This window comes from Triticum aestivum, chromosome 7B (assembly GCF_018294505.1).
Source record: "Triticum aestivum cultivar Chinese Spring chromosome 7B, IWGSC CS RefSeq v2.1, whole genome shotgun sequence".
Lineage (NCBI taxonomy): Eukaryota > Viridiplantae > Streptophyta > Magnoliopsida > Poales > Poaceae > Triticum > Triticum aestivum.
The window spans coordinates 703394608-703405744 of NC_057813.1; the positions used below are offsets into that span (position 1 = coordinate 703394608).

At 45.3% G+C, this 11137-nt stretch overlaps 1 pseudogene; it reads right to left on the reverse strand.

Moving 5' to 3' along the window:
• Positions 1-3336: 3336 nt before the first annotated feature.
• On the reverse strand, positions 3337-5543 carry LOC123161256 (uncharacterized; annotated as a pseudogene).
• Positions 5544-11137: the final 5594 nt, after the last annotated feature.

An 11137-nucleotide genomic window follows, 5' to 3' on the forward strand; every position in this document is an offset into this window, starting at 1 on the left:
ATAAGAAACTATAAGTGGACCCTCATATTTATGTATATTTGTTTGCTAATCACAATTAGATAGATTTCTACAGCGTGGAAAGTATAAACTCACTTAAGACCCCCACGAACCAACAATAAAACCCAGATCGCATTAGCAATGGTGATCTTTTCGCAAATTGTAAATCTACAGCACTTATGTCATGCCTGCTCCTCCATTTTTTTTTACATTTTGTTCAATAAGTCTTCATAAGAAATGTTGGTGGTTAAACTTATATTTTTGTTTTGCAAAAATAAGTTGTCTAGGGGATCTTCAAATAAAACAAAATAAATGACCACCAACATTTAGGAATTTATATATATGTTTAAAACATCATGTTTTCTATGAAGGGGCAAATGAAAGAAAAAATCCAGATAAAGATAAAAATAAATATTAAGCCTTTTCGAGACACTAGAGGTGATGCCCTTGCATTTGCGAGGGCCAACCTACTAGTTATAATAAAAAAACAGAACACACTACATCATCTTCCTCATCCGTCAAACTAAATATCCCATCAGTTTCGGAATATAAGTGGTATTATTTTTTTGGAAAGTCGATTTTTTTTAACTTTGACCAAGTTCAGAGGAAAAAATATCGACATCCACAATATATTGAACAAAAATTATGAAAATGCATTTCATAATGAATGAATCTAATCATACCGATTTGATATTATGTATTTTGATAAATTTCTCTACAAATTTGATCAAAGTTAAATGGTTTGACTTCTCAAAAAATTAATACACCTTAAATTTTGAAACAGGATGAGTATTTTTCTTAAGAAATCCAACAACACCAATGACACAGCAAAGTGCACCCAACCGATAAACCGCTCCACAAAGCAATTATAATAGGTTTTGGTTTATCTTCTGGGAAAACTCTTTGTTTAAGCAAACTGAACTTTGGCTCGCATCAAACTCGTTGGGAGCCGTGGGATGGAGTTTTGATCGGACGATGCTCTTCTCGTACAGTCACACGTGCCAGCCGTAACAGCCTTTGACTAAGCACACCACGCGTCCCTATGGGCCCCTGCTGCTGCTGCAAGGTCCGTTCCGAAGGAGTGATCTGGCCACGGCAGGCTACTGAGACTGCGAGTGGACATGACAGCGACATTGTTTGGGAGTATCCATGAGAGCGATGGGTGCGTTGACCCCTACCCAACAGTTACACGGAATAGATCGGACGGTCGCGATCGGATGAAGCGTAGCGTCCGCCCTATTATGTACACACTGACGACAACGTAGACGCTCCGAGCAAATCATTTTGCCCGAGAATGGGCTTTTTAGTGGTTCATGAATGGTTTGCTTGAGGGAGGATGTTGAGGTTCGGGTGAGGCCCAAATTGGAGGGGCATATTAGTTAGTCCATTTACGACCTAGCTCATCTGTCTGCTAACACCACAGATGGGATGCTGGTGTTATTGGAAGATTTCCAGGGTTTGACTTCCTGAAAAAAAACTATTTTGATGATTCCATCAGAAACCTATTTTGACGAACACATAAAAAAAAGCCTATTTTGACGCATTCTACGGCAAAGGGGCGTGCTTTCACACAAAGCGATCGGTTAGAGCCCGGCCCAATGGCACTAGCACGTACTCCCTCCTTCCCAATATGTTAGGGAGCTCCTGTTCGGGTGATCCTATTTGCCGCATTCTGCGGCAAATAGTCGCCAGTTCGAACAGACCTTGCCCGATTGGGCCGGCCATTTTGTTTCAAACCGTCAGGCGCAAAAACTCCAAAAAGAAAATGTGTGCGAGCCAGGATTCGATCCGGAGTGCTGCTGCAGAACACGGAGCATCGCTGCCAGTCGAGCTGACTAACTGGTTGTGAAACATGGGTAGCGGCAAAGTATAAATAACAAACGAGAAGCAGCGTAACTCAACATTACTCAAAGAAATTAAGAAACACATACAATTTATTAAATTCCTATTCCTTTTGGAAATGCGAGTATTTTTTTGAAAGCACGAAACAATCTTTGAAACAATTGGAACAAATTTTGAAAAACGAGAACAAAAATTGAAATTCTGAACAAAAAACATACGGAATTTGAACCTCCAAACTTTTTTGAAAACACAAACAAATTTATAAATTTCGAACATTCTTAAATGAAAAGATATGAAATTCTAAACCTTTTTGCAAAATTCAAACAAAAATTCAAATTCAGAACATATTTTATGAAAATGTGACCAATTTTCGTAAATGCGAACAAAATTTTGAAACTCCTGAACAGCTTTGAATTTGTGAACAACATTTGGAACATTTTTTTAAATTTCCATACATTTTTGCATTTGCAAACAAAATTTAAACATGTGAACAGTTTTTGTATTTGTGAACAAATTTTGGAAATGGGAACTTTTTTTGAAACAAAATGATTTTTGTTTTGTGAATAAACCATTAATAGGTGAACAGTTTCTGAAACGATGCAAACAATTTTTTAAAGCACGAACAATTTTTGAATGTTGAGAACAAATTTTGAAATGGAGAACAAATTTGGAAGCTCGACCAATTTTTTAAAGCACCAACAATTTTTGAATGTTGAGAACAAATTTTGAAATGGAGAACAAATTTGGAAGGTCGACCAATTTTTGAAAGCACGAACAATTTTTGAATGTTGAGAACAAATTTTGAAATGGAGAACAAATTTGGAAGCTCGAACAATTTTTGAAAGCACGAACAATTTTTGAATGTTGAGAACAAATTTAGAAGCGCGAACGATTTTTTAAAGCACGAACAATTTTTGAATGTTGAGAATAAATTTTGAAATGGAGAACAAATTTGGAGGCGCGAATTTGAAATGGGAAGATTTTTTGAAACTCCCAAACATAATTTGAAATGTGAACAAAAAGAAAAAAAGAGAAGAAAAAGGAATTGAAAGATGAAATAAAGAAACAGAAAAACGAAGAAAGAAAAAGAAAAAAACATGAAAAATAACAAAGCAAAAGCAAACAGAAAAAACCAGTGAAAACCCGGTTCAAGAACCTTCTAGAAGGTTCCCAAAACCGTTCAGGAACCGCCAAATACCGAAAGGTGTCCTTCCGAGGTACCACCTGGCCATCAAGGCTAACCTCCTCCTCCTCACACCTAGTAGTACTGAAACTGCACATCATGTACTCGGTTTTAGTTCTACTAAGCCTAAACCCTTTCGATTCCAAGGTTTGTCTCCATAACTCTAACTTCCTATTTACCCCCGTCCGACTATCGTCAACTAGCACCACATCATCCGCAAAGAGCATACACCATGGGATATCTCCTTGTATACTCCTTGTGACCTCATCCATCACCAATGCAAAAAGATAAGGGCTCAAAGCTGACCCCTGATGCAGTCCTATCTTAATCGGAAAGTCATCGGTGTCGACATCACTTGTTCGAACACTTGTCACAACATTATTGTACACGTCCTTGATGAGGGTAATGTACTTTGCTGAGACTTTGTGTTTCTCCAAGGCCCACCACATGACATTCCGCGGTATCTTATAATAGGCCTTCTCCAAGTCAATGAACACCATATGCAAATCCTTCTTTTGCTCCCTATATCTCTCCATAAGTTGTCGTACCAAGAAAATGGCTTCCATGGTCGACCTCCCAGGCATGGAACCAAACTGATTTTTGGTCACGCTTGTCATTCTTCTTAAGCAGTGCTCAATGATTCTCTCCCATAGCTTCATTGTATGGCTCATCAGCTTAATTCCACGGTAATTAGTACAACTCTGAACATCCCCCTTGTTCTTGAAGATTGGTACTAATATACTCCGTCTCCATTCTTGTGGCATCTTGTTTGCCCGAAAAATGAGGTTGAAAAGCTTGGTTAGCCATACTATCATTGTGTCGCCGAGACCTTTCCACACCTCAATGGGGATACAATCAGGGCCCATCGCCTTGCCTCCTTTCATCCTTTTTAAAGCCTCCTTCACCTCAGACTCTTGGATGCGCCACACAAAACGCATGCTGGTCTCATCAAAGGAGTCGTCCAGTTCAATGGTAGAACTCTCATTCTCCCCATTGAACAGCTTGTCAAAGTACTCCCGCCATCTATGCTTAATCTCTTCGTCCTTCACCAAGAGTTGGCCTGCTCCGTCCTTGATGCATTTGACTTGGCCAATATCCCTCGTCTTCCTCTCTCGGATCTTAGTCATCTTATAGATGTCCCTTTCACCTTCCTTCGTGCCTAACCGTTGGTAGAGGTCCTCATATGCCCGACCCCTTGCTTCACCAACAGCTCGCTTTGCGGCCTTCTTCGCCATCTTGTACTGCCCTATGTTGTCTGCACTCCTATCTAGGTATAGGCGTCTGAAGCAATCTTTCTTCTCTTTAATCGCCTTCTGGACATCATCATTCCACCACCAGGTATCCTTATCTTCGCTTCTCTTTCCCCTAGCCACTCCAAACTCCTCCGAGGCCATCTTACGAATGCAAGTCGCCATCTTCATTAACACATTGTCCGCATCCCCTCCTTCCTTCCAAGGGCCTTCCTTAATTACCCTCTCCTTGAACACCTGAGCTACCTCCCCTTGAGCTTCCACCACTTCGTTCTAGCGACCTTGGCACGCTTATCCCGCTGGACACGAATCTGAAAGCGGAAGTCAGCAACCACCAACTTATGCTGGGGTACAACACTCTCCCCAGGTATCACCTTACAGTCTAGGCACGCACGCCTATCTTCTCTTCTCGAGAGGATGAAATCAATCTGGCTAGAGTGTTGGCCACTACTAAAAGTCACCAGATGTGATTCTCTCTTTCTAAAGAGGGTGTTAGCTACAATCATGTTGTAGGCTAGAGCAAAGCTTAAGACATCTTCTCCTTCTTGATTCCTGATGCCATAGCCAAAGCCCCCATGCGCCCCTTCAAAACCTGTGTTAGATGTACCCACGTGGCCATTGAGGTCTCCTCCTATGAAGAGCTTCTCACCAATCGGTACACTCCTAACCATGTCTTCCAAGCCTTCCCAGAACTCCCTCTTGGTGTTCTCATTGTGGCCTACTTGCGGGGCATACACGCTGATAACATTGAGAACCAAGTCCTCAACTACCAGCTTGACCAGGATAATCCAGTCCCCACGTCTCCTGACGTCTACCACTCCATACTTGAGGCTCTTGTTGATCAAGATGCCTACGCCATTTCTGTTTGCAGCCGTCCCCGTGTACCACAGCTTGAAGCCGGTATCGTCCACCTCCTTCGCCTTCTGTCCTCTCCATTTGGTTTCTTGGATGCAAAGGATATCAACACCTCTCCTCACTGCTGCATCAACTAGCTCCCGAAGCTTCCCTGTCAGAGACGCTACGTTCCAGCTACCTAAGTGAATCCTCCTTGGCTCGGCTAGCTTCCTTACCCTTCGCACTCATCGAGTCAAATGCGAAGACCCTTGTTCATTTTTCACTACATCCGGGCATCGATGTAGCGCGCCACTAAGGATGCGACGACCTGATCCTCGCTCACTTGCCACCGTATCCGGATCAAGATACGGCGCGCCACTTGGGGGGTGACGGCCCGACCCTTGCCCATTTTCCACCACACCCGGGTTCTGATATGGCGCGTCGCTGAGAGGGTTACGCCCCAACGAAAATCTTTTGGGTTTCATCTCCATAAGAGTGGCTGAGTTTTTACGTTGGCTCGCCAAACCTATCACAACCCTCCTCCTTTACCCGGGCTTGGGACCGGCTATGTTGAGACAACATAGGCGGAGTTGCCTCATGTAACGACCGATGTGCTAATATTCGTGCTAAATCCTAATATGCCTAATCTATTGGGAAGGAGGGCGTATGAGTTTTTTCTGGTTTGAATGTTGTGGCAGGTGCACGTGTCTGCAGCAACCGTCCCCAAACCACTCATTTTCCTTGTTTTGTCTTTCTCTCTACCATTTCCTCTCCCTCGTCCCCTTACTCGCTGTCGTGTGCCTCAACCGCCGCCGTCCCAGTCCCTCGGACGAGCCCGGCGGCGCATTCCATGCGTCCGACGCCGTAATTACCGCCGGATCTGCTCTCAGTTGCGTCATCTTCCCTTGACCGCATGCATAACCCGTCTTCCGCCTCGACCGCCTCAACCATCATCCGCCCTGACCGCCGCCTGGACCGCCGCCGCCGTCATCTGCCACAGGTCGCGCGCAGCACCCGTCCTCCGCCTCGACTGCCGCCCTCGACCACCGCCGTCGTCGTCTTCCTTGACCTCCGACGGTGCCGTCCGCCTCGACCGTCGTCAGGCCCACAGCCGGAAAAGCGGCGAACGGTATACTACAACTCCATGACTAAATTTTTCTCTAGGGTTTAGAATTTGCATCTTACAAATTTCTAGATTAACTAGTTCTACATCATATAAGCGAGCGAGTAGCACATCAGCAGGGGCAGTAGCTGTCTGAATATTTGGAACATTGCTAAATATGACAAGTGGCTAAAAAGAGTGACAAAGTTGTTGCGAAACATCGATTCATTTCCGTTTTGCCAAATTTCTGTCACTCCTTACGTCAACTATGTAAGCAAAGTTCATGCCGAATTTCTTTTGTTATGAAAATATTGTTTAGCTTTGTAAGTAAAGTTCATGCTGAATTTACATATGACAAATGCATGGGTTTTGAAAATGAGTGCCAACGTTTTGATGAAATGCTGATTAGCTTTTGTTTCATCAAATTTCTGGTACTCAAAATATGTTCAATATTCAGTAAACGTCATGCCAAATTTTCTCGAAGCCTTCTTAGTCACTTCCTCATCTCGAAATTATAATTAATAAGTGCTTCATAATGATTATAAGGGACCATGCGGCGTAAAATCTGCCATATCTGCAAATGTCCATGTATGGACAATATGGATACTGCTGTAGATTTCGGACTCTTCTTGACAAACGGATTTAAAAAATTAGTGGTAACAGTCTTTAACCACAACTGGTATTCTGTTCAAACCATTTGTATAATTATTGTACTGACTTTGTTGTTAATGATGACCTGCTGCATAGTGTATCCCATGCAACATAAGGGTTTACTTCAACAATTTATGCGGTAACGATATGTACTTTGCAGATGATATGGGGCGCACATTCGAACTGGATGTGCATAAACGGAAGGATAGAACCATCATATATGGCGATGGATGGGAGTAGTACATTGCACAGAATAATTTCATCGGAGGAGAGTACATATCATTTTCCGTGAATGAAGAGGTCAATAAGTATAGGCCAATGTATTTCTGCAGCGTTGGGGATGACCACCATCATGATGATAGCCAGTATCAACAGGATGATGGACACAACCAAGATGACAATGGAAGCCATGAAGATTAGGACAGATCGGATGATGATGACAGCCAGAATGACGAGGATGAGCAAGATGATGACGATGAGGTAGATGTTGACGATGGTCCATTCGGTTCAACAATTTTCTCCCAGAAAATGAGGAAGCTTACTCAGGATGAGACCCTGAATGTTAACGCGGTGGGTTGCGACACATGTGGGCAACTCCCCGGAGGCAGCAACACCGAGAAAGGTGGCGCGCCCGTGCACTGGCGAAGCACGGAGAAACTGAGGTGCTTACTTGAGCCAAAGCAGAGAATGTCGAAACAGAGGAGGCAGCTGCAATGCAGCACCGCACAGAGCATAGCAAAACAGAGGAACATGCCGCTACGCAAGAGCAGCAGGTGTTGCAACCCGGAAGTGCGGTTGAAGCGGAGTGTAGTTCAGCAAAGAGGAACACGTGAAAACAGAGGAACCGGCCGCAACACTACAGTAGCAAGCGTTGCCTCACAGAGCGGCCGGGAGAAGCGACGTGCGTCACGCACCCGTGTACTGGCCAGGCGGGCTGAAACGGAGCGCAGCACGGCCGAGGCGGAGGGAAGAACTGACTGCAACGTAAGCGCAGAAAGTGCTTTACTTTGGGACGTACGAGTCAGCTCGCCTGCGTGTGCCATCAAGGAAATAATGAGTCAATTACACTGCTGGTGTCACAAGTTGGCATGAATGTTCACTTTGGTACTACAAGTTGTGGGCTACATCAAAGTGGTCGAAAAACATGGCTCGATTGTGCACGTATGGTGCTTTCCTCAGTTTTATACGAACCAGACATGCGTTTATACAAAATGGAGCAATGGCGGACCCTGTTAACCAGGGCCACCAGGAGCAATGAACATTCTAGCCTGGAACTGTCAAGGACTGGGGTTGGACTCGACGGTTGGCGAATTACGAGACCTGATTAGGTCCTACAACCCAACGGTGGTGTTCTTATGTGAAACGAAGAAGAAGGCGAGAGGGATGGATAGGCTGAAATGGAGTTTGGGGTTTAGACATGGGGTGGCTGTGGATTGAACCGGAAGGAGTGGTGGACTGGCCACGTGGTGGAGAGATCATGTCCAAGCTACAGTGAGACCATGGAGTCAATATTTCATTGATGCTGAGTTTGTATGTGATGGCAAGACCTCTAGGATCACTGGATTCTATGGGGAACCAAACACAGAAAGATGGAAGAAATTGTGCGATGCTTTAAGGTATCTGAGAGGACAAGATGATCTCCCTTGGATTTGTGTAGGTGATTTTAATGAAGCGTTATTCCATGCTGACCAGATTGGGGGTAACCAAAGGCCCTTCTCTCGTATGGAGGATTTTAGGGACTGCCTAGCCGACTACGGCTTGGTGGACCTGGGGTTCAATGGATACCCGTATACATGGGATAACAAAAGAGATGGGAGTGAAAACATTCAGGTCAGGCTGGATAGGGCAACATGCAATGATGGGTTCCTACAGATGTATCCAGAAACGTCCGTGCAACACATCATGACGGAGGAGTCGGACCACCAGGCTCTACTGGTGAGGGCCATGGAGACTGCTCCATTTGCCCCCCGGGGTGGTGACCGACCCTTTTGGTTTGAAGAAGCATGGACAAGGCATGAGAACTACGAGCAAATGGTGCAGGAAGCGTGGGAAGCGGCGGGCGCTGGAGGGAGGAATCTTGAGGATGTTTGGAGCAAACTGGGTTAGGTAGCGGGCAGCATGCAAAGGTGGATCCGGGAGGTGTTCGGATCAATAAGAAGGCAGATCGCTGCGCTCAAGACTCAGTTGGTGGATGCAAAAACTAGGGCCTTGTCGACGGGCTATCAGCAGGAGGTGCGGGGTATTGAGGATCAGTTAAAGGAGATGTTTGAGAGGGAAGAGATCCTGTACCGACAGCGGTTGAGGGTGGATTGGTTAGTTGCAGGAGACCAAAACACCAAGTACTTCCAAAACCGTGCATCACACAGGAAGCGTAAGAATACGGTGAAGGCGCTGTTAAGAGAGGATGGCACAAAGTGTATGGTGGATGATGACATGCGGGAGATGGCAGCGAGCTTCTATGAGCATCTGTTTACGTCCGAAGACTCGGTTTGTGCGGAGGCGCTGCTGCAGCATATTGAGGCTCAAGTGACGGCTGACATGAATGTAAAACTGACTGCGCCGATTACGGATGAGGAAATTAGAGCGGCGTTGTTCCAGATGGGGCCGACCAAGTCGCCGGGACCTGATGGACTGCCGGCGCTTTTCTATCAACGGCACTGGTCGTTGGTGGGGCAAGATGTGTGTACGGCTGTTCGGGCGTTTCTCAACGGTGAGACAACCCCGGAATCATTTAATGATACTATTATTGTGATGATACCTAAGGTGAGTGCACCAGAGCTGCTTTTCAGTTTCGACCTATTAGTTTGTGCAACGTGCTGTACAAGATAGCTACAAAGGTGCTCGCGAACAGATTGAAAGTCATCCTTCCAGTGCTAATATCAGAAGAGCAGAGTGCATTTGTTCCAGGCCGTCTCATTACGGACAATATGTTAGTAGCCTATGAATGTGTCCATGCCATTCAGACTAGAAAGAGGAGGAAGTGCTTATGTGCGGTAAAGCTCGATATGATGAAAGCCTATGACAGGGTAGAGTGGATTTTTCTGGAAAGGATGATGGCTCAGTTTGGTTTTGATCAAGTGTGGATTGCCATGATTATGGGATGTGTTACATCAGCTCGTTTCTCTGTTAAGCTTAATGGGGGATGCTCTAGGAGGTTCACACCCTCGTGTGGATTAAGACAAGGCGACCCGCTCTCAACGTATTTATTCCTTTTTTTGTGTTGAGGGGTTATCGGCCTTGTTGAAGAGAGCATAGGAGGAACAGAGGATCAAGGGAGTTTCGTTCGGGGGCACTGTCCCCCACGTTACTCATTTGCTGTCCGCCGATGACAGCATTGTTTTTCTTGAGGGCTCAGCCGACAGCATGACTGCGCTTAAGGAAATTTTGTTGACATACGAGGAGGCCTCGGGGTAGCGGGTGAATATGCAAAAGTCCTCCTTTTTCTTTGGGAAGGGATGCAACGATGTGATCAAAAATGAGCTCAAGGAGGCGGTTGGCATTGATAGTGAGGCGCTAAGTGAAAGATACCTCGGTCTGCCAACACTGGTTGGGAGATCGAAGGATGGTACTTTTACGTATGTCACCGAGAGCTCTAAGGGTAAGGTGACAGGGTGGAAAGGGCAGGGTCTGTCCAAGGCTGCCAGAGAAGTTCTTGTTAAATCGGGATTACAATCAACACCAACTTTTACGATGAGTTGCTTTCACCTCACAAAGAAGATATACCGGAACCTGACATCCATCTCTTCAAAATTCTGGTGGGGGCAATGAATGGTGAAAGAAAAGTGCATTGGATCTCATGGGAGAGGATGTGCAATTCGAAGAGGGAAGGGGTCCTTGGGTTCAGAAATCCGGAGGGCTTCAACCTAGCACTTTTGGCCAAGCAAGCATGGAGGATCCTCACTACTCCATCCTCTCTTTGTGCTAGGGTGTTGAAGGCTAGATATTTCAAAGATGACACGATCTTGAGTGCTACTTGCTCATCCAACTCATCATACACGTTCAGAAGCATATTGTATGGGAGGGACCTTCTCCGGGAGGGGCTAGTGTAGAGGGTGGGTGACGGCTCGAGGATCAATATCCACCATGACAATTGGATTCCAAGGGAAGGCTGTTTGAGACCACTGGGTCAGGTTTATGTTCACGGTGTGACAAAGGTGGCTGATCTTCTCAATCAGAGTGGTGCGGCTTGGGATTTAAATAAGCTTGCAACTATGTTTACAGAATCTGATGTTCATGATATCATGCAAATAGCAGTGGGAGGGCCCAGAACCGAGACTA